A 24,458-nucleotide genomic window follows, 5' to 3' on the forward strand; every position below is an offset into this window, starting at 1 on the left:
TATACTATTTAGAAGTGTCTGTAGTCTCCCTTCACGATTGAGCGACAGTTTGGCTGGTTATAGAACTCTGGCTGAAAATTGTTTCCCTTTAGACTTTTAGAGGCATTGCTCCCTTGTCTTCTAGTTTCCACTGTTGCTGTTAAAGGCCATGCCATTCTTATTCCTGAATTTTTGTATGTGACCTGTTGCTGCCTCTCTGGAAGCTTTTAAGATCTTCTTTTTCATATATTTTATTTTTCTATTGTGCTCTGTACTCAATGGACTTTTCAAATCTGGAATTTCTTGGGAAATTTTTTATTATTTCTATTATTTGGTGAAATCATCAAATATATAAGTGTGTGTGTGTGTGTGTATATATATATATATATATTTTTTTTTTTAAGATGGAGTCTCACTCTGCTGCACAGGCTAGAGCTCACTGCAACCTCTGCCTCCCGGGTTCAAGCAATTCTTTTGCCTCAGCCTCCCAAGCAGCTGGGATTATAGGCATGCCACTATGCCTGGCTAATTTTTGGTTTTTTTTTTAGTGGAGATGGGGTTTCACCACGTTAGCCAGGCTGGCCTTTTACCCCTGACCTTAAATGATCCACCCGCCTTGGCCTCGCAATGTGCTAGGATTACAGGCATGAGTCACCACGCCCAGCCTCTTTTCTTTCTAGATTTTTGATTAGTTGTGTGTGGAACCTTTTGGATTGGTCCTTTAATTTTCTTAGTTTTTTTCCTCTTGCCCACCTTAGCATTTTTGGTCTGTTTTCTGTAAGACTTTGTCAACTTTACTTGCCAACATTACTATTGAAGTTTTTGTTCTAACTGTAATTTTTAGTTTCTAAGAGATCTTTCTTGTTCTGTGTGCTTTTTTAGTCTTTTTTTTTTTTTTAAAGTTTCTTGTTTGTGTTTCATACATATACCTTCTATCTCTATGAAAATTGGTTTTTCTTTTAATAGACAAAACCCATTTGTCTATTCCTAGCATTCTCTTTCCTGATTTTATTTATTCTAGTTTTTTTGTTTCATTTTTTTGTTTGTTTGTTTTCACTTTGGTCCTTTATGTTAGAGGTTTTCCTCAAGTGCCTGATGATTATTTAGGAATGAGACATTAAAATAATACGTTAAAAACTTAGTAAAAGTTGGCCAGGCACAGTGGCTCATGCCTGTAATCCCAGCACTTTGGGAGGCCAAGGCAGGTGAATCACGAGGTCAGGAGATCGAGATCATCCTGGCTAACTTGGTGAAACCCCGTCTCTACTGAAAAGTACAACAAAAATTAGCCAGGTGTGGTGGCTCAGCTACTTGTAGTCCCAGCTACTTGGGAGGTTGAGGCAGGAGAATGGCATGAACCCAGGAGGCGGAGTTTGTAGTGAGCCGAGATGGTGCCACTGCACAGCCTGGGCGACAGAGAGAGACTCTGTCTCAAACAAACAAACAACAACAAAAACTGCGTAAAAGTTTTGTGTATCTGGGTGGGACTTTCTCTTAGTCCATTTGTGCTGCTGTTATAGCAGAATGCCTGAGACTGGGTAATTTATAAGGAACAGAAATTTATTTCTCACAGTTCTGGAGGCTGGGAAGTCCAAGAACAGCGTGCCAGCAGGTTTCATGTCTGGTCTCTGCTTCCAAGATGCTGCTCTGAATGCTGCATTCTCTAGAAGGGAGGAATACTGTGTCCTCATATGGCAAAAGAGTGAGTGGAAGACAGTAAACCCACTCCTGCAAGCCCTTTCTATAGTGGCATTGGTCCTAAACACCTCCCAAAAGACCCCACTTCCCAAAACCTTTGCTTAGGGGAAACGTTCAAGCCATAGCAGACTTATTAAAGCTGAGCCAGCTTTTTTGATAGGAACCACCATAGATTATAGCAGCAGCAGCTGCTTTCTCCAGGACTATTCAGGTTTTCTAGAAAAGCAGCCTCTTATCTATTGCCTATTGCATCAAATTCTGGGCCTTTTCTCCGATTCTGCAGATTAGGTTAGCTCATTCCTATCTGGTGTTCTTTGCAGGCTCTTAGGTTTTGCCTTCTACCCTCTGCCTGTTCTTCACTCCTCCATCAGCTTTCTGTCTCCAGATAGTGTGGGCTTTCTCTTTTCTTTTGTATTTTGCCTCTGGTTTTGAAGGGAATTCTGAGAGAAAAGATGAAACATCTTTTTGCTAACATTTTAAAACAAGTCATTTCCTGAACCGTTCAACTGACCAGTTTCTCTGTCTATATCATTTAAAATGTGAGAGCTGGGCATGGTAGCTCACACCTGTAGTCCCAGTTACTTGGAGAGGGAAGGTAAGTGGTGAAATGGGAGGATTGCTTGAGGCTAGGAGTTTGAGAACAGCCTGGCAACAGAGCAAGATCCTGTCTCTACATTTTGTTGTTTGTTTGTTTGTTTTTTAATGGCAAAATCTCATTCTGTCACCCAGACTGGAGTGTAGTAGCATAATCATAGTTCACTGCAGCTCTGAACTCTTGGGCTCAAGGGATCCTCCCACCTTAGCTTTCTGAGTGACTGGGACTACAGGCACGCACCATACTATACCTGGCTAATTTTTCTTAATTTTGTTTTGTAGAGACCAGGTCTCGCTGTGTTGCCCAGGCTGGTTTTGAACTCCTGGCCTCAAGTGATCCTCCCACCTTTGTCTCGAAAAGTATTGGGATTACAGGTGTGAGCCATCATATGGGCCTAAAAAAATATATTTTTGTAAATGGAGAGACTATGCTAATGTTTCTTCTACTCAGGGCTGTTGACACCTAATTAGTCAATGTTAATGTATTTACAAAGATGAAATCCTTCTGGAAGTATTCACAGGCATACCGTTTTCCAGAGGGCATAGAAAGGATATTACATAGATTTTGAATTGCCTTTTAGAATTTCTCATTTCAAAAAAATAAAGGTTTTTTTTTTCCCCCCATGGTAATTTTAGATTTTGACAGGCTAGTGTTTGTTGATCTTTCATGGCCAATTCAAATATCCAGAGTATGACATCAGGAGACGATTCATAATTCAAAGCATGCTGAATGTAGCTTTCTGAAAGTTGTTCTCATGGTATTAAGGTGTGAGGTTTATTTTTAAAATAGACTTTTATTCCCTAACTTCATTTTAATGTTTTGTTGTTGTTGTTGTTGTTGTTGTTGTTTGAGCACAGAACCATGGTTTTTCCCTCTCAGCAACTTCTGTCAAATTTCTTACCAAGTAATTACTTAGAATAAAAGACTATCTTCAAGTAGTTTAAACAGCCACACAGTTTTCTGAGTATATAGTACAGAATGCCTGTTTTAGAAAGTCCAGGGCTAGACTTGTAGGAGAACTAAAGGAGACCAAGATCTGGTATGATGTCACATTATGAAAGAATGGTCCTATGTGTGATCATTTAGACTTCTTTGACTTTTCTTTTGCCTTTTTTTTTTTTTTTTTTTTGAGACAGGTTCTCACTTTGTCACTCAGGCCAGAGTGCAGTGGTGTGATCTCAGCTCACTGCAGCCTTGACCTCCTGGGCTCAAGTGATCCTCCCATCCCAGCCTCCTGAGTAGCTGGGACTACAGGTGTGCACCACCACGCCTGCCTAATTTTTAGTTTTTTTTGTAGAGACAAGGTCCCATTATGCTGCCGTTTTGTACCACTTTAATATAAAGTTAAAAATCTTATCTTTTAAACTTTTAGCCACTTAGTAATTTCATTTTTTAAAAGTCTATTTGATTTGTTAAGTCTCTATTAAAAATGATGCAGTGTGCTTTGCTGTGTAGCACAGCAGACAGAACACAAGCGTTAGTGTTGGACAGGCCGGGGCTTGGATTCTCACACTGTGGATCACTAACTGTGAATCTCAGTGAGTTACTTAATGTTTCACTTTCCACGTCTGTCCAATGGAGAGTTCAAAAGGTTTTCCTTATTGGGATTACATGAGGTAATGCCTATGAAGGCCTCAGCACCAGGCTCAGCTCTTGCTATTGAGGTATGTGAAGCATCTAACACACTGCCTTTTCCTCCTACTCTGCCTCCTACTTGCTCAGGATGTTCTGCTGAGTCAAAGCTAGCAGTTGAAAGTTATATAATATAAATCCTTTCTTTTCATTTTTAGAAGATTTAATTTGGAGATCGTTTTGGTAAATTTAAAAAATACTGCCACTAAAGTAGTATTTATTTATGCTCAAAGGTTTCTAAAGAATTGATCCCCGACTGTGCTGAACTGGCAACCTATAAAAACAACAGTGAGTTGCTGGAGGGAACTCCATATTTTTGAAATAATTTGTTTGCTAAGCTACTCGAGTTTTGGGTATTACCTAGGGGAATTTATAAATATGTCAAGCCTTGACAGATTTTTCCTTCTTATGTTAATGCACTATTAATATGCTGGGCTCATCCCGCCTGTGGGCCATGTGTCATCCCTGCTGTTACTGACATTACCAGCATCTCGATCCTCCTGGACCTGACCTCATGCTCATTTGCCGGCAAGGGACCCACAGGACCAGGCCAGCAGTGCCCTGGATTCACATTTCCTTCTAACACCACTGATTTAGAGATCAATGAACTCTCTACCCTGATGAGTATAAGAAGTAGGCTCATCAATTTTAATTTTGAAAATTGCCTACATACTGTTGTCATAGCTTTGAGTTACTTTTAAAAAGATGGTGGACTCATCAGTTTGAAACTTGTCATGTCAGAGTTGGCCATTAGGGACTTCTGACTTTGATATTAAATTATTTCCTGTGAAATTCTCACTAGATTTTTTTTTTTTTTTTTTTTTTTTTTTTAGACAGGATCTCTCTCTGTTGCCCAGGCTGGAGTGCAGTGGCACTATCTTGGCCCACTGCAACCTCGGCCTCCCAGGCTCAAGCGATCCTTCCATCTCAGCCCCTTGAGTAGCTCCAGGACTATAGGCGTGCATCACCATGCCCGGCTAAATCTCTAGATATTCTAAATGAATGAATGCTTGTGAGAGAATGGTAAAGAAAATATGAAGGTGGAAGGGATGGATCTATGTTGTATTATTCAGAAAATTATTCGGTCAATATATGTCAAAATGAGCAAAATTGGACTTGTTTCATCTTATAGAAAAGTTATTTTTGGCTGGGTGCAGTGGCTCACACCTGTAATCCCAACACTTTGGGAGGCCGAGGTAGGCAGATCACGAGGCCAGGAGTTCGAGGCCAGCCTGGTCAACGCGGTGAAACCCCATCTCTACCCACTACACTCCAGTGTTAGCTACACAGTGAGACCCTGTCTCAAAAAATAAGAACAAAAACAAAACAAAGAATAACAGTAAAAACTCAGGTATTCAATTTTCTATTCTCCTGATGGACACTTGGGTTGTTGCTAGTTTTTGGCTGGTACAAACATTGACTTCTGGCACACATCTATGGTGAATGTGAGCAGGAATGGAATTGCTAGTCCAGTTGCTTAATTTCTGAATTTCGTATGAAACGTGATTTGCTTTTCTTTGAATTTAAGGAGGATTTGAGATTGAGATAATTTGGTTCAAATCAGTGGTTTGATAATGTGATGTCAATTTTAGCAATTTTTCTAGGAAGAATAGTTTGCTTTTGAAATTAGAGATATTGATTTATTCAGAAAGGCTAGCAAGTGAGGAATTTGAGATAATTTAGATATTTTTATATATAGATGCAGAAATATAAAGATATGAGACATGGTTTTAAGAGTTGGAATATAATAATAATAATGGCTAAATTATATTAAGTATGTACAAAATAGAATGACTGTCTTGGTACATGGCAGCTGAGTATCAGCCTCTGCCTGGAAATAGTTTTTGGGGTGTGTGTGTGTGTGTGTAAATCTCTAAATATGGGAGGTGAAAAAATTGCCTTCAGATTTCTTGGGTTTGGGATAAAAAGGGAATTCTTTTCTATACATTCAGGCTACCTGGATTCCCAGTGCATCTTCTACTATATGGAAGTAGCATACTGAATCAGTTTTTACTGTGACATTTGAAATTCTGCAAATTCAAGAAGAGATGAGTCAATAAGGGCTATCATGATAGTCAACTTAGCGATTAGTGTTTATTGCCAATGCTATCCTTTGTACATATCTGGAAATGTTTTACAAATAAAATGTATGTACATTTCTGATATAATGCCCTACTTTCTGAAACATTCTTATTTTATAACAATCTAATATCGCTCACTTTAAAAATGTCCTCCCTTCCTTCCTAGTTCTCTGCTTAAGACATTTATTTTGCCCCAGCCTGAGTCAGGCACCTATTTATCTAGGTGCTAGAGATGCTATCCAATCCTGCCCTCAAAGAACATAGAGTTTAGTGGGATTGAAGAATATGTAAACAGGCAATTGCTAGGCATTATTCTTTGATGAGGATTGGTTCATATTTAGTCTTAAGAAATGTGATAGCCAGGTGTGGGTGGCACATGCCTATAGTCTAGCTACTCAGGAGGCTAAGGCAATGAGAATCACTTGAACCTGGGAGGTAGAGGTTGCAGTGAGTTGAGATCACATCACTGCACTCCAGCCTGGGCAACAGAGTGAGACTCCATCTCAAAAAAAAAAAAAAAAAAAAAAGAGAGAGAGAAATGTGAGGGGATGGGTGTGGTGGCTCACAGCTGTAATCCCAGCACTTTGGGAGGCCGAGGCAGGTAGATTTCTTGAGCCCAGGAGTTTGAGACCAACCTGGACAATGTGGCAAAACCCCGCCTCTACCAAAAAATACAAAAATTAGCTAGGCATGGTGATGGTGCACCTATAGTCTCAACTGCTTGGGAGGCTGAGGTGGGAGAATTGCTTGAGTCCAGGAGGCAGAGGTTTCAGTGAGCCAAGATCACGTCACTGCACTCCAGCCTGGGTGATAGAATGAGATCTTGTCTCCAAAAAAAAAAAAAAAAAGGCCACGCGCAGTGGCTCACGCCTGTAATCCCAACACTTTGGGAGGCTGAGGTGGGCGGATCACGAGGTCAGGAGGTCGAGACCATCTTGGCTAACACACAGTGAAACCCCATCTCTACTAAAAATACAAAAAAATTAGCCAGACATGGTAGCAGGTGCCTGTAGTCCCAGCTACTCGGGAGGCTGAGGCAGGAGAATGGCGTAAAAAAAAAGAAATGAGAAGGGTTGTGGGAAAGCCTCTGCTTTTAGGATATTAAGAAAATCTGTTCTTTAGCTTAAAAATACTCATTAAATTTAAGTACTGGTTTACATATTCATTTTTATAGGTCATTTCTATACATATATTTTCAGAGCTTAAATGAAAAAAACTCATTTGTTATGAGCTTCTTGAAATACCATTCTATTTTCTTATTTGGATTTCATGAAAAAGGAGAACTGCTTTTTTCATTGCCTTAAGTACTTTTTAAATATGAGTCATCACTTCTGGAAAGTTCTTATTCAGAAAACACCTGTCATTGATCACATCTTATAATTATTTTAATGAATCATAAATATGGTATGACATTTTGAATTATTTTGAATTATTTAAAACAATGTATGGATTCCTTGAGTCTATCTACACTTAATAAATGTGGATATTTTAATACTATCTTGCTTCACTATAAGAAAGAATAGGTGCACAATAGGAATAATCTGATTATTAAAAATCATTTATTGAAAGGTCAATCTTTGAAGGACTATAAAGTGTCCAATAGATTTTGGCCACAAGGAGAGCATTGTAGCATGTGCCAACAAATGGGATGTCAGGGTGGAAGCTGATGACGTTGGGTTGAAGAGTGAATAGTAGAGGGGGAAGACAAGACAGCAAGTGTGGACTCTGTTCATTCAGTAAAACACTGCATGTGTACTATGGTGACCAACCACCCTTGACTGCGGTAGTTTCCTGGAATGCATGACTTGACAATATTAAAACCAAGAATCTGGGGCAATCTGGGGCACTTGGTGACCTACAGGGCAGATATTGTGCTAGGTTCTAAGGATGTAAAGGAAATAAACATGCAAAGAGAGAATTATTATGTAGGATGATAATTTAAGATAGCATTAAATTTAGGGAGCCATGGGAATATCCCCCATTTCGCAGAAGATGGTCAGAGAAGGCTTCAAGAAGAAGGTGACATAGTTGAAATTAATCTAGAGTAAGGAGTAGGAGTTACCTGGTGAAAAACTGGGGATGGGGGAGACAGAGCATTTCAGGCAGAAAACTGTGCTGCATATGGTTTTTAGAGAAATGCAAGTTGTTTTTTTCCAGAAAGAGAAGAGGAAGTTGCTAAAGGGGGCCAGGTGCTTATCCACAGTGGTTTGAGGATGATGTGGGGGATGCTGAGGGAGATTAAGCCTGATGTTTTCAACGAGACAAGGACATTGCTTGGGGAGAGGGGAGAGTAAAAGAGAGTGAGGAGTTTGAAGGGAGTGGGAAGTCACAGGTTTATTTATTTTTTTAGAGATAGGGTCTCGCTCCGTCGTCCAGACTGGAGTACAGTGGCGTGATCATGGCTCACTGTAACCTCGAACTCCTGCACTCAAGCCTCAGCCTCCCACCTCAGCGTCCCAGAATGTTGGGATTATGGGTGTGAGCCACCACGCCTGGCCAGAAGTTACAGATTTCTGAGGTAATCAAATGAGATCGTATTAGGTGAAAAAGCTCTGAATATTACAAAGCATTAAAAGAAATAGCTAACACTGATTGGATGCTTGTTTCAGGTATAATAACATTATTACATTTAATTATCACAACACTCACAAGAGATAGGTACCATTATTATTTCCATTTTACAGATAAGAAAACCTAGGCAAGGAAAGTTAAAACGTGCCCAAGGTTACACAGTTCCTAAGAGGTGGCAGCCAGAATTCTGTAGCTTCCATGAAGCTCTTCACTCCCAACCTCTGCATTTAATGCATTTCCATATGTGACCTTATGTGATACTCACAACCACCTCTTGTGCTAGTATTATTCCTAGATGAACCAAGGTAGAATCTTGTCCCAAGTCACATGGGTAGTCAAGATATACAGTTAGGCAAATGCATAGGAGAGGACTAGGGCTAGATACTCGTAAACTGCTGAGACTTTGCTTTTCTCCATATTATATACTTTCCCAGCTGGCAAAAACTATTTTAAAAAAGAATATGGGCCAGGCACGGTGGCTCACACCTGTAATCCCAGCACTTTAGGAGGCCGAGGAGGGTTGATCATCTGAGGTCAGGAGTTCAAGACCAACCTGACCAACATGGAGAAACTCCATCTCTACTAAAAATCCAAAATTAGCCAGGCATGATGGTGCCTATAATTCCAGCTACTCAGGAGGCTGAGGCAGGAAAATCACTTGAACCGTGAAGCGGAGGTTGCAGTGAGCCGAGATTGTGCCATTGCACTCCAGCTTGGGCAAAAAGTGAAACTCCATCTCAAAAGAAAAAAAAGAATATGATCTTCCCCTCTCCATACCTCCAAAATACTCTAGCCACTCATTTGAATTCAAATCCACTTTCTCCTAGAAGTCATGGATATCACTTCTTAACTCCTAACCAAGTCACAAGATTGTGAATAGACTTCAAATGCCCTTATGACCTCTGAATTCCAATTGCCCTCTACGCCCCTGAGTCTTTTGGCAGTGCTGGAGGCTCTTTGGAGCTTTGATTTGTAACCCCCTTTTGCAGCATGGGAGAAAACTTTAGCGGCCTGGAGGTGGGACTCACATAGCTTCAGCAAAATTGGTTGTTAAAGGAAATGTTGGGATTAACACTCCCATCAAAGGCACACAAGGGTCTCAGCAGCATGGGGTAGAGTTGGTTTGGGATATTCACAGATCAGGGGTTTTCTGTTTAAATTGTGACCAATGTTGGCTTTAGATAATTTCCTGTATTTGCAAATGAGGAATGAGAGATAATGCAAAAATTAAGGAACATCGCCCCATTTTTACATTGCTAAATTAATGATTGAGACAGGACTGGAATTAAGACTCAACCCCCTTAATTCAGTACTTCAGTGGGATTAAAGTCAGTGAGGCTTGACCACCAAGATTACTGATTTGCTGGGACAGGTTGAGTATCTTTTATCCAAAATGCTTGGAACGGGAAGTGTTTTGGATTTCGGGTATTTACAGATTTTGGAATATCTACATATATATAATGAGATCTCTTGGGGATATGAATCAAATCTAAAGATGAAATTCCCATTTATGTTTCATATACACCTTATGCACACAGTCTGAAGGTCATTTTATACAATATTTTAAGTAATTCTGTACATGGAACAAAATTTGTGTACACTGAACTGTCAGAAAGCAAAGGTGTCACTATCTCATCACCCATGTGGTCAATCCTTACTTGTTTGGTATCACCATCATTTCTGACTCTGAATTTATATGCTAGTGATAAGCAATCATTTTCTCCCACTTATTCACACATTAACGCTTAACAGTAACCAATATGACACACCATTAATACAGTGAGAAAATAATGTTTTTAGGGTACCAGGCAGCACAGGGGCATCCCCAGAATACCTGCATCAACTGCTTAACAACAGCAATACGGCCAGCTGTGATGGCTCACGCCTATAATCCCAGCACTTTGGGAGGCCGAAGCGGGTGGATTACCTGAGGTCAGGAGTTCAAGACCAGCCTGACCAACATGGCGAAACCCCGTCTCCACTAAAAATACAAAAATTAGCCAGGCATGGTGAAGCGCTCCTGTAATCCCTCCCAGCTGCTCGGCAGGCTGAGGCAGGAGAATCACCTGAACCCAGGAGGCAGAGGTTGCAGTGAGCCGAGATCACACCACTGCACTCCAGCCTGGGGGGCAGAGTGAGACTCCATCTCAAAAAAAACAAAAACAAAAACAGCAACAACAAATAACAGCAGACTCTCAGTCTCTGCCTGTGATGCTGTGTTTTGATTAAAGGATTATTGTACAATAACCCCCTTGGGGATGTTAAATAAAACTGATAAAACTGTGTTGTGCACCAGCGTTTTAACTGCAACCTGTCACATGAGGTCAGGTGTGGAATATTCCACTTATAGCATCATGTAGACACTCAGAAAGTTTTGGATTTTGAAACATTTTAGATTTTTTGAGTTAGGGATGCTCAGCCTGTATACGTCTCCCAGATGGTTGCTGCTGGTCTCAGAATCCTTCCTGGTGGGCTTGCAGAAACTCCCCCATTTTGTAACACCATACAGCACTCCTGTACTCATTGAGTGATCCCAGTATGTCAGACACTATTCTAAACCCTGTGGGCCCAGTGGTGAACATGACAAACAGTCCCTGCCCTTATGGCTCTTAGGGGTTAGCAGGTGAAACAGTCATAAAACATTAAATGACTATTTAATTTCATCTGTGTGCTAAATGATATGTATTAACAGGGTAAGTGTAGGCTCCTATGTGAATATAACAGGGACCTTCACTTAAGTCAGGGGTCAAGGAAAGCTTCCCTGAGAAAGTCCAATTTAGACTGATTCCCAGAGAGCGAGGAGTTAGCCAAAGTGTTATAGCCTGAATTGTGTCCCCTCAAATTCATATGTTGAAGTTGTAGCCCCCAGTATCTCAGACTGTGACTGTATTTGGAGACAAACCTAAAAAAGTCATCTGAATAGTATAATTAGCCTTCGTAAGCCTACTGCCCTGTTTCAACAGTTAACTAATTATGGCTAAATCTTATTGCACTCACCTGCCCCTACACACATGTAATTTTGAATCAAATCCCAAACAATAGATTGTTTCATCTGTAAATATTTAAGTATTAGTTCTATAACATAGACTTTTTAAACTTTTTTTTCTTTTTTTTTTGAGACGAAGTCTCGCTCTTGTCCCTCAGTGCAGTGGCACGATCTCAGCCCACTGCAACCTCCGCCACAGGCACCTGCTACCATGCCCGGCTAACTTTTGCAGATATACAGATATAAAAAACAACTAAAAAAATTATGAGGCAATTTGAGAATTCAAACATGACTAGATATCCAGTAATAAGAAATCATAAAAAGAAAAAGAAAAAAATCAGTGGTTTTTTTTAAGTGTGATGATGTTATATTTTTGTTTTTGTTTTTGTTTTTTGAGGTGGCGTCTGCACTCTGTCACGAGACCGCAGTGGTGCGGTCTCGGCTCACTGTAACCTCTAACTCCCTGGTTCAAGCAATTCTTCTGCCTCAGCCTCCCGAGTACCTGGAATTAAAGGCACATGCCACCCCGCCTGGCTAATTTTTGTATTTTTAGTAGAGATAACTCCTGACCTTACAGGATCCACCCACCTCAGCCTCCCAAAGTGTTGAGATTACAGGCGTGAGCCACCACGTCCGGCCTGTAATATAGACTTGTAAAATACATAACATCGGCCGGAGGTCAGGAGATCAAGACCATCCAGACCAACATGGTGAAACCCCATCTCTACTAAAAATACAAAAATTAGCCGGGCAGGGTGGCATGTCCCTTTAATCCCAGGTACTCGGGAGGCTGAGGCAGGAGAATGGCTTGAACCAGGGAGTTAGAGGTTACAGTGAGCCGAGATTGCACCACTGCACTACGGCCTGGTGACAGAGTGAGACCGTGCCTCAAAAAACAAAAACAAAAACAAAAATATAACATCATCACACTTAAAAAAAAAACCACTGATTTTTTTCTTTTTCTTTTTAGGATTTCTTATTACTGGGTATGTAGTCATGTTCAAATTCTCAAATTGCCTCATAATTTTTTTAGTTGTTTTTTATTCTGTATATCTGCTGCCTTTCTTTTTTCCCTTATAATTTATGTTATAAAGAAATCAGGTCATTTAGCCTGTAGGATCTCCCACTGAAGTTTACTGATTGCATCCCTATGATGTCATTTGACATGTACTTCTGACCCCTGCAGTCCCTATAAATTGGAAGTTAGAGCTAGAAACTTAATGAGATTTAGATTTGAGTATTTTGGCAAGAATATTGCATAGTGATGTGTTTTTCCATCAGGAGGCATAAAATGTTTGGTCAGCGCTCTTTTTATGAGATAAGTAGCCATTGATCATCATTGCCTACATGCATTAATTCATTAATTAATTCATTGCAAAATGGTAGTATTCTGTCTTATGCATTACCTGGAATTCTTCTGTAACAAGAAACTTGTCCTCATTGACTATTTCGTTACCCGGAGTGCAGTTTATATTGGAAGGCAGGATACAGGCTTGGTTCTTACCTTTTATTTACCAGTTTTCAGAACAATGAATTAGTTCCTTATGGTTATCCAAAGGTAACCCATGAGGTTTGTTTTCTGTCTTTTAGTATCTTTGTAAATTCGTGGATTTACATGTTCAATATATTTCAATTCATAATTGATTTATGAATTGAATGATTCTTTTTTACGATCGATTTTGCCATCTTTGAATTAGTTTCTGAGGTTTTTCACATGACTCTGGTAGTCACTGATATCATACTAGAAAGTAAGGAAGTTAGGACATTCCAGGCTCATCTTGTACATTTTCTGCTGCAGGTCTGCAATCAGCCAATTCTCCAAGGAGCCCTAGTTCATATTAGTGGGAAATATTTAGGGCCCATAATCTTGCTACTAGGGGTGTTCATTTCCCTGGATTGGTCATTGATTTTAGCCTTTCCCATGCTAGAGCTAGGAAATACATAAATATAAATATATATGTGTATTTATATGTATATACGTATATTTATGTACACATAAAATATACATATATATTTTAAAGATAAAATACAACATATATTCATACTGATACTTCCAACTGAAATTCAGTACTACAGGTTTTTTTGATTTTTTTTAAACCTAACCTCATCTGTATCTCCTTTCTCCTACATCAGAATTCCTGGTTCTTAAGGATATGAAGGGAATTACTAATTTTCTTCCTTTTTAAAAAGTTATTATTACTGTTGTTATTATTATTTGAGGCAGGGTCTTGCTTTGTTGCCCAGACTGGAGTGCAGTGGCACGATCTTAGCTCACTGCGGCCTCAACCATCAGGGCTCAAGTGATCCTCCTATCTCTCAGCCTCCCGAGTAGCTGGAACTACAGGCATGTCCCACCACACCCAGCTAATTTTTATAGAGACAGGGTTTTACCATGTTGCCTAGGCTCATCTGGAACTCCTGGGCTCAAGCGATCTGCCCACCTTGGCCCCCCAGAGTGCTGGAATTACAGGCATACACCACCACACCTGACCCATTTTCTTTATTCTACAACACGAATATGATCTCATATAATGATTACTTGAATAGAGTTTAAGATTTTTTTATAATTATTTTTACAGTTCTTTTGTTCTTTGAGTTTATTCCACTACAGAAAGATATCCTTTATTTTGAAGTCATTTGAAAGAAGTCCCCTTATCAGTTAGGTCAAATTAATTTTGGGAAGGAACCATGTTAAATGTTTTTAAATGTTTCTGCTTTTAGTCCTTATTATATTTCCTTCCACATCTCTAAATAATAAAATTATATTGTACCTTTTCTGAATTTAATTTGTACATTATTATTATTATTATTTTTTTTTTTTTTGAGAAAGGGTCTCACTCCAGTTGCCCAGGCTGGAGTGCATTGCCCTGCTCTTGACTCACTACAGCCTCAACCTCCTGGGCTCAGGTGATCCTCCCATCTCAGCCTCCCATAGCTGGGACTACAGGCATGTTCCACCACAGCTGGCTAATTTTTTTTTTTTTAATTTTGTCAGTAGAGATGGGATTTCACCATGTTGTCCAGGCTGGTCTCAGGCAGTCCACAGCCCTTGGCAACTACCAATCTGTTTTCTGTTTCTATGAAATGGGCTAAGTGCCTGTAACATTATGCTAAATGAAATAAACCAGACATCAGAGGTAAGAACTGTATGATTCCATTTATATGGAATATAAATATAAATATAGTATAATGTTTTCAAGGTTCATTCATTTTGTAGCATGTATCCGTACTTCATTCCTTTTTATGGCTGGGTAATAATTATTCCATTGAATGTATATACCACAGTTTATCCATTCATTAGCTGATGGACACATGGGTTATTTTCACCTCTTGAGAATTCTGAGCAGTGCTGCTGTGAACAAACATGTACAAGTATTTGTTTGAATACATATTTTCAGTTTTTTGGGGGGGAGTATATATCTAGAAGTAGAATTGCTGGGTCATACAGAAATACTGTGTTAAACTTTTTGAGAAACTTCAAAATTGTTTTCCACAGCAACCACGCCATTTTACATTTTCACCACCAATGTACAAGGCTTCAGCTTCTCCACATCCTCACCAACACTTAGTTTTCACTTTTTTTATTACTGCCATCCTAGTGAGTGTGAATTGGTATCTCATCGTGATTTGGATTTCCATTTCCCTAATGACTAATGTTGTTGAGCAACTCTTCATGTGCCTGTGGCCATTTGTATATCTTCTTTTTAAGTTTTTTAACTACTTTAAAATTGGATTATTTGTCTTTGCTGTTGAGTCAAACAAGTTTTTTATATATTCTGGATACTAGACTCTTATGAGATATGTAATTTGCAAATATTTTCTCCCACTACGGTTCAATTTGCTCTTATTTTTATTGTTGGTGAGTTGAAAGTTGAGGTCATTGATTTGAGCTTTTATTTCTTTTCCAATAGGGGCAATAGCTTCTAAGTACTACTTTGGGGCAGTCCACAACGTTTGATATGTTATGTTTTCATTTTCATTCAGTGCAAAATATGTTCTAATTTTCCTTTCAATTTCTTCTTTGACCCATGGGTTATTAGGGTTGTATATTTGGATTCAAAATATTTGGATTTTGGCCAGGCATGGTGGCTCGCGCCTGTAATCCCAGCACTTTGGGAGGCCAAGGTGGGTGGATCACCTGAGGTCAGGAGTTCTAGACCAGCCTGGCTAACATGGTGAAACTCCGTCTCTACTAAAAATACAAAAAATTAGCCGGGCGCAGTGGTGGGCGCCTGTAGTCCCAGCTACTAGGGAGGCTGAGGCAGGATAATGGTGTGAACCTGGGAGGTGGAGCCTGCAGTGGGCCAGGATCATGCCACTGCACTCCATCGTGGGCAACAGAGCAAGACTCCGTCCAAAAAAAAAAAAAGAAAGAAAAAAAATTGGATTTTTCCAAATGTCTTGCTGCTACTGATTTCTAATTTAATTTTATTATAGTTAGAGAACATACTTTGTGTGATTTGAATTGTTTCAGGTTTATTGATTTTATGGCTCAGAATATGGTCTGCCTCGGTGAATATCTTGTGTACACATGAAAAGTATATATATTCTATTTTGGGGTGTTCTACAAATATCAATTAAGTTGGCCAGTTGTGGTGGCTCACACCTGTAATCCCAGCAATTTGGAAGGCTGATGTGGGTGCATCGCTTGAGGCCAGAAGTTTGAGACCAACCTGGCCAACATGGCAAAACCCTGTCTCTACTAAAGATACAAAAATTAGCTGGGTCTGGTGGCGTGTGCCTGTAGTCTCAGCTACTCGAGAGGCTGAGGCAGGAGAATTGCTTGAACCTAGGAGGCAGAGAGGTTGCAGTGAGCCGAGATTGCTACTGCATTTCAGCCTGGGCGACAGAGCAAGACCGTCTTAAAAAAAAAAAAAATATATATATATATATGTGTGTGTGTGTGTGTGTGTGTAAAATCTCAAGATGTTTAATAGTGTTGTTTAGGTCTTCTATATACTTGCTGAATTTCTCTCTACTTGTGTTATTATGAAAGGGGTTTTGAAACTTCTAACTATAATTGTGGGTGTGTCTATTTCTTCTTGAAGGATTTTCAGTTTTTGTTCATATATTTTGAAGCTCTGTTATTAAGTGCATAAATGTTTAGAATTATGTCCTCTTGATAAATTGGCCCCTTTATCATTATGAAATGACCTCCTCTTTCCACAGTAATATTATTTGCTTTGAAATATTCTTGATATATTCATATAGCTGCTCTAGCTTTCTTTTTTTTGAGACAGAGTTTTGCTCTTGTTGCCCAGGTTGGAGTGAAATGGTGCAATCTCCGCTCACCACATTCTCCGCCTCCTGGGTTCAAGTGATTCTCCTGCCTCACACTCCCGAGCTGCTGGGATTACACGCATGCGCTACCACACCTGGCTATTTTTGTATTTTTAGTAGAGACGGGATTTCTCCATGTTGGTCAGGCTGGTCTCGAACTCCCGACCTCAGGTGATCCGCCTGCCTCAGCCTCCCAAAGTGTTGGGATTACAGGCGTGAGCCACCGCGCCCGGTCAAGTTTGTCTTTCATATTGCTATTTGTTTTATATTTATCTGTTCTTTGTTTCACTTTTCTTCATTTTCTGCCTTATTTTGGATTAAGCATTATTATCCCATTTTATGTCCTTTGTTCCTTTATTAGTTATAACTCCTGTTTTCCCTTTTAATGGTTAATTTATTTTAGGATTGAAGTATGTATCTTTTTTTTTCTATTAAACAAATAATGCTTAATTAATACAAATACACACAAACTCTAAAGCACTAAGAAATTTAAAATATCTATGTCAGAACAAACAGGTGGCAATTCAACATCCAGGGTCAACAGAATGCTTGAAGGAGACTGCAACAAATTGGATTCCCATGGTGGAGAGGGCATCTTCACAGGTGAAGGGGGGTCTAGCTGAAACAGCTTTTCAAGCTCTCTCACCTCATCAAGGATCATAAGAGGCACTCCACTCAAGGGGAGATGTGGAATCTGGTGCTTTTCAGGCAGGTCAAAACTCTCAAAGCCTGGAGGATTGAAGGGGAATAATTTTTCTATTTCTGGATAGGCATCATCTGAGGCAGGAACAGAGCTTTTTGCTTTAACAGTCTTCTCAGTCATCTTTTTGGCAGAAAAGCTTGGCTGTTTTTGTTTGAGGGGTCTACTGGTCTTTACTGACTTTTCTGTAGCTCTGTTAACAGTTCCCAAAGCCTTCCTGGTAGCTCTAGGTAAGGCTGGTGGAACATCGAATGTTTTGCCGAAACGTGGTGTTGAAACTTAAGATCTCCCATCTAAGGCTTTGATTGAAGGTCCAGACCCCAGCTTCAGCCCATCCTTTGCAGCCACAAGGGTACCTGGTTCTCCATTTTCCTTATCAACATAGGTCAGAGTAGCCATTCTGGATTATTGCTGCTGTCAACCAGATTTAAGTATATATCTTTAATTTATTACAGTCTATCTTCATTTGAATTATACCACATCACTTATAGAATACTTATAGGATATATCTTACAATAGTATACTTCCATGTCTCTAATGCTAGCTTTTATAATACTGTTGTCATATATTTTACTGATACATTAGATATAAACCCACAATAAGTTATTACTATTTTTGTTTAAAGTTGTTAACTTTTAGAGATTTAAATTATTAAAAAATCAAAATATGTTTACTTCTGTTGTTACTATTTCAAGTGCTCTTCATTTCTTAGTAGATTATTTCCAGAAATCCAGAATAACTTTTCTATGTCTGAAGGGCTTCCTTGAATGTTTCTTGTTGTATGAGTCAAATGGTTATGAATTTTTCAGCTTTTTTTCAGTCTGAAAAAATCTTTATATAGCTTTATATATCTTTGATCTTTATATATCTTTGATTTTGAAGGATATTTTTGCTAGGTAAAGAATTTTAGGTTGACAAATTCTTTTATTCAGTACGTTATAGATGTTGCTCTACTTCTTGCTTGTACTTTTTTTTTCTTTCTTTTTTTTTTTTTTGAGACGGAATCTTGCTTTGTCACCCAGGCTGGAGTACAGTGGTGCCATCTCAGCTCACTGCCACCTCTGCCCCCCAGGTTCAAGTGATTCTCCTGCCTCAGCCTCCTGAGGAGCTGGAATTACAGGCATGTGCCACCACACCCGGCTAATTTTTGTATTTTTAGTAGAGTCGGGGTTTCACCACATTTGCCAGGCTCATCTCAAATTCCTGACCTCAGGTGATCTGCCCGTTGCCCTCCTCCACCTCTTACAAGTGTTGGGATTACAGGCATGAGCCACTGTGCCTGGCCACTTGTACTATTTCTGATGAGAAATATGCTGATATTTTTAACTTTGTTCCTCCATATATAACATATCTTTTCTTCTGGCTGCTATTAAGACTTTATCACTGGTTTTTAGTACTTTTATTATGATGTGCCTTGGTGTAGTTTTCTTCATGTTTCTAGTGTTTGAATTCATTGCACTTGTCAGATCTGTGAGTTTATAGCTTTCATCTAATTTGGGAATATGTCAGCCATAATTTCTACAAATATGTTTTCCTATCCCATCCTCCAACACCATCCTTATCTTCTCCTTCAGGGAATCTAATTGCAAGTATATTAGGCTGCTTAAATTTTTCCACAGCTCATCGATTCTCTTTACCTTTCTCTTTTTTTTGTTTTTTTGAAACAGAGTCTCACTCTGTTGCCCAGGCTAGAGTGCAGTGGCACAATCTCTGCAAACTGAAACCTCCGCCTCCTGGGTTCAAGTGATTCTCATGCCTCAGACTCCCAAGTAGCTGGGACTACAGGTGTGCACCACCATGCCCGTCTAATTTTTGTATTTTTAGTAGAGATGGGATTTTGCCATGTTGGCCAGGCTGGTCTTGAACTCCAGGCCTCAAGTGATCCATCTGCCTCAGCCTCTCAAAATGCTGGGATTACAGGTGTAGGTTACTGCACCTGGCCTTAATTCTTTTTTTCTATCTACATTTTAGAAAGTTTCTATTGCTGTCTTCAAGTTTACTAATCTTTTCTTCTGTAATGTCTAATCTTCTGTTAATCCTATCCAATGTATTTTCCACTTTAGAGATTATTGTTTTCATCTCTAAAAGTCGGATTTAGAAATGTTATACTTTCTTTGTCTCTACTTAACTTTTTGAATATATTACTATTGTTGTTATTATTATTATTATTTTGTAGAGATGGGATCTCCCTATGTTGTCCAAGCTGGTCTTGAACTCCTGAAATGAAGGGATCCTCTTACCTTGTCCTCTCAAAGTGGGATTACAGGCGTGAGCCACCAAGACCTGCCTACATTACCATTATAATAACTGTTTTAATGTCCTAGTCAGCTAATTCTAACGTCTGTGTCAGTTGCAGGTCAGTTTTAGTGATTACTTTTTTTTTTATTTTTTGAGACAGAGTCTCGCTCTATTGCCCAGGCTGGAGTGCAGTGGGGCAATCTCCGCTCACTGCAAGCTCCACCTCCAGCATTCACGCCATTCTGCCTCAGCCTCCCTAGTAGCTGGGACTACAGGCACCCACCGCCATGCCCGGCTAATTTTTTTGTATTTTTAGTAGAGACAGAGTTTCCCCATGTTCACCATGATGGTCTTGATCTCCTGACCTCATGATCCGCCCGCCTCAGCCTCACAAAGTGCTGGGATTACAGGCATGAGCCACCACACCGGGCCCCTAATGATTACTTTTTAATCTCATTATTGGTCATATTTTTCTGTTTTTTTGCATGCCTTGTAATACTGAATGCCACATATTCAATATTAAATGTCAGACATTGTGATTTTTTTCCTTGCTGGATGCTGGATATTTTTCTATTCTTATAAATATGCCTGGATTTTAATTTGAGATAGAGTTAAATTACTAGGAAATAGTTCAATCCTTTCAGATCTTACTTCCATTTTTTTTTTTTTTTTTTTTTTTTTTTTGGCAGGACCCAAGCAGTATTTATTCTAGGGCTAATTCCTCCCCAGTTTAAGTAAGGTAAGACTCTTCTTAGTATTCTACCTCCACTGAGTTGGGAGCGTTTCTAGTCTACCTGATGGGAACAGTCACTATTCCTGGCCCTCTGTGAGTTTCCAGTGCTATTGTGTCTAATGCTTTCATATGTTTTTTTCTTTGCTGTACTTTTTATAGTTTCTTCACATGCATGCACTGATCTGCATTGTCACATTCTCCGGGAGAACCTTCGGCAGGTCTCTAGGGTTCTCTGTGCACTTAACTTCCTCTTGTACACTGTCTTGTGAACTCTAACCATCTTGTTCTTCCTGGATTCATAGCCGAATCGTCTCAACTCGGGGAGTCTGCTGGGCTCTCCTTCATTCCACTTCTTGTGTCACAGTGTGTAAGGTATCTGAAAGCAGTAAGCTGGGGTAAACTTTGTTTACTTAGGAATCATTTTCTTTCACTGCCTGATATCCAGTATCTTGAAAACAGATGTTTTATATATTTTGTCTGGCTCTTTTTCCTTTTTCCTTTTGGTTGGTTCAGGTGGGAGGGCCAATTTAGTCCTTGATACTCCATGTTGGCTGGATTCAGAAGTCCCCTAAGGCTTTACTCTTAATAGTCACTTCACATTTTGAGGAGAGGTAGAGAAAAGTTCCAAGAGTCTATTACCAATAGCCTTTGGTACAACCCACTCTATAGATGAAGTGTGATTGTTATTTAGTCTATTTAATACTTCTTAAATCTCTAGAACATTATAAAGGTTTGCTGTGACTGGTGATTTATAGATTGTTTGGGACAGACTTTAGAACTCTGGGGCCTCCCTGAAATGTGCCATTGACATTTTCAAAACACAAGGGGCCATTAATAGATTGCAAATCAGTTTTTACTCTTACTTGGTAGTCATTCTGCAAACTGGGTTCTGTTTCTATTTTACCATCTGGGTAAGGTTGCAGTTAAGGAAAATTTACTCTCTAAAGACCTTAATGGTACATAGAGCTTGCTAACAGGGAATTTGCTGTGATTCAAGGGTTTATTTCTAGAACACTGAAAACCTTTCTAGTCCAACTCCAAGAAATGCTGTGTGATTCTTTTTGACTTGTTCTTGAGGATTTCTTTGAAATTAAAAGAGGAGCCAGGCGTGGTGCCTCATGCCTGTAATCCCAGCACTTTGGGAGGCTGAGGTAGGCAGATTACAAGGTCAGGAGTTTGAGACCAGCCTGACTAACATGGAGAAACCCCATCTCTACTAAAATAAAATTAGCTGGGCGTGGTGATGCATGCCTGTAATCCCAGCTACTTGGGAGGCTGAGGCAGGAGAATCACTTGAACCTGGGAGGTGGAGGTTGCAGCGAGCCGAGCTCGCACCATTGCACTCCAGCCTGGGCAAAAAGAACGAAACTCTGTCTCAAAAAAAAAAAAAAAAAAAAAAAAGAGGAAGCTCTCACTATCTTATTTCCATGAAAAAGAAAAGACCAGTATTTTACTATTTAGTGAAGGAGAGAGAGGACTCAAGGAAAGTTGAAAATAATCATGGACTGATTAATATATTTTTAAGTATTTACTATGGGTATACCACTTGTTTGGGCAATGAGGTGAAGAAGAGTGGGTAGGTTACTTTTTATTTACCTCCATGAATCTCAAAGACTTAGTCTTCCAAAAAAGTCTTATCATTTACTTTTCCATTTTTATGAATCAGTCACATGTAACTGTCAATCAAAGCATTTGGTTAGCATGAAGTAACTGGTGTTACTTCAGTATCATGATATTTCAGAGAAAAACAGAATCTTGCTGTTATAGGTAATCTGAACAGCCTAATTATGGATGAATCTATAATTTCTTTTCGCCTTCTTAAGATATTGATCTTTTTTTTTTTGAGACAGGAGTCTTGCTGTGTTGCCCAGGCTGGAGTGCAGTGGCACAATCTTGCCTCACTGCAAGCTCCGCCTGCTGGGTTCACACCATTCTCCTGCCTCAGCCTCTGGAGTAGCTGGGATTACAGACACCCGCCACCACGCCTGGCTAATTTTTTTTTTTTTTTTTTGAGACAGAGTCTCGCTCTGTCGCCCAGGCTGGAGTGCAGTGGGGCAATCTCGGCTCACTGCAATCTCCGCCTCCCAGGTTCACGCCATTCTCCTGCCTCAGCCTCCCGGGTAGCTGGGACTACAGCCCCCTCCCCCCCACCACGCCCGGCTAATTTTTTTTGTATTTTTTTTAGTAGAAACGGGGTTTCACCATGTTAGCCAGGATGATCTCAATCTCCTGACCTTGTGATTAGCCCCCCTCGGCCTCCCAAAGTGCTGGGATTACAGGAATGAGCCACAGCGTCCAGTCTCAAGATATTGAAAACTTTTATTCCTGGTTGACTGGTACCTGGGGACATCTAGTAAATAGTTTTAAGTTGGCTGGGTGTGGTGGCTCATACCTGTAATCCCAGCACTGTGGGAGGCTGAGGCCAGCAAATCACTTGAGGTCAGAAGTTTGAGATCAGCCTGGCCAACATCATGAAACCTCACCTCTAGTAAGAATATAAAAATTAGCCAGGCGTGGTAGTGCATTCCTGTAATCCCAGCTACTCGGGAGGCTGAGGCAGCAGAATCGGTTGAGCCTGGGAGGTAGACGTTGCAGTGAGCCAAGATTGCGCCTCTGCACTCTAGCCTGAGTGACACAGCGAGACTCTGTCTCAAAAAAAAAAAAAAAGTTTAAAGTTTAGTTTTAGAGATAAATATTCTTTTTTGTTTGTTTTGAGACAGGCTTTCCCTCTGTCACCCAGGCTGGAGTGCAATGGTGCAATCATGACTCACTGTAGCCTTGACCACCTGGACTCAAGTGATCCTCTCACTTAAGCCTCATAAATAGCTGGGACTAATTAGCCAGGGACCATGCTTGGTTAATTTTTTATAGAGATGGGATCTCGCTGTATTGCTGCAGCTACTCTCGAACACCAGGGCTCAAGAAATCCTCCCGTCTTGGTCTCCCAAAGTGCTGGAATTACAGGCATGAGCCACTGTGCCCAGCAAGATAAATATTCTTTTTTTTTTTGAGGCAGGGTCTCACTCTGTCGCCCAGGCTGGAGTGCAGTGGCGTAATCTCGGCTCATTGCAGCCTGTACCTTCCAGGGTCAAGTGATCCTCCTACTCAGCCTCCAAGTAGCTGGGACTACAGACGTGCACTACTACACCTGGGTCATTTTTTTTTTTTTTTTTTTTAAGACAGAGTCTTGCTCTGTCACCCAGGCTGGAGTGCAGCGGCACGATCTCAGCTCACTGCAAGCTCTGCTTCCTGGGTTCATGCCGTTCTCCTGCCTTAGCCTCCTGAGTAGCTGGGACTACAGGCATCTGCCACCACGCCTGGCTAATTTTTTTGTATTTTTAGTAGAGACGGGGTTTCACCATGTTCACCTGGCTAATTTGTAAATTTTTTCATAGAGATGGGGTTTCACCATGTTGCTCAGGCTGGTCTCAAACTCCACTCTTGAGCTCAAGTGATCTGCCTGCCTTGGCCTCCCAAAGTGTTGGGATTACAGGTGTGAGCCACCATAACTGGCTTGAGATAAAGATTCTAAATAGCAGAAAACAAAACAAAGTAGCCCTGCTACATGCTAACGTGAGTGGTGCAGATCCTAAGTATTATAGCATTTTATTGCATAGAGACGTCCCTGAGCTGGGCTATTGTAGTCAAGACAGGTAGCTAGGACTGAGAAGAGGGTATTCCAGCTGGGAGGCAGTGGGTTTGCATGTACAGTGGCAGGGATGTTAGCTATAAGTCGTGGATTCTGTACATTGAGGAGACAGTTTGTCAAACAGCTGAATACATAAGAGTGAGTTGGAGATTAGGTGGGAAATGTAGGTTAGGATCAGATCAAACACCCCGAGTTCTTTGAATTTGTTCTTTATACAGAGATGGCAGTGAAAATGGAAGTCATTGAAGAGACTCTGTAAAGGAGAAAGCCAAGGACCTGGTGACCAAACGTGAGGACTGAGAGGGAAGAGTCAAAG

General features: G+C 40.2%; 1 protein-coding gene and 1 pseudogene across 5 annotated transcripts in view; one reads left to right on the plus strand and one right to left on the minus strand.

Annotated features, from left to right (window-relative positions):
• Nucleotides 1-24,458, plus strand: part of LOC111549202 (serine/threonine-protein kinase Sgk3) — a 194,759-nt gene that overhangs the window by 79,323 nt on the left and 90,978 nt on the right. The window lies entirely within an intron of this gene.
• On the minus strand, nt 17,347-17,921 carry LOC111549203 (annotated as a pseudogene).

Source organism: Piliocolobus tephrosceles, chromosome 7 (assembly GCF_002776525.5).
Source record: "Piliocolobus tephrosceles isolate RC106 chromosome 7, ASM277652v3, whole genome shotgun sequence".
In the NCBI taxonomy this organism is placed as follows: Eukaryota; Metazoa; Chordata; class Mammalia; order Primates; family Cercopithecidae; genus Piliocolobus; species Piliocolobus tephrosceles.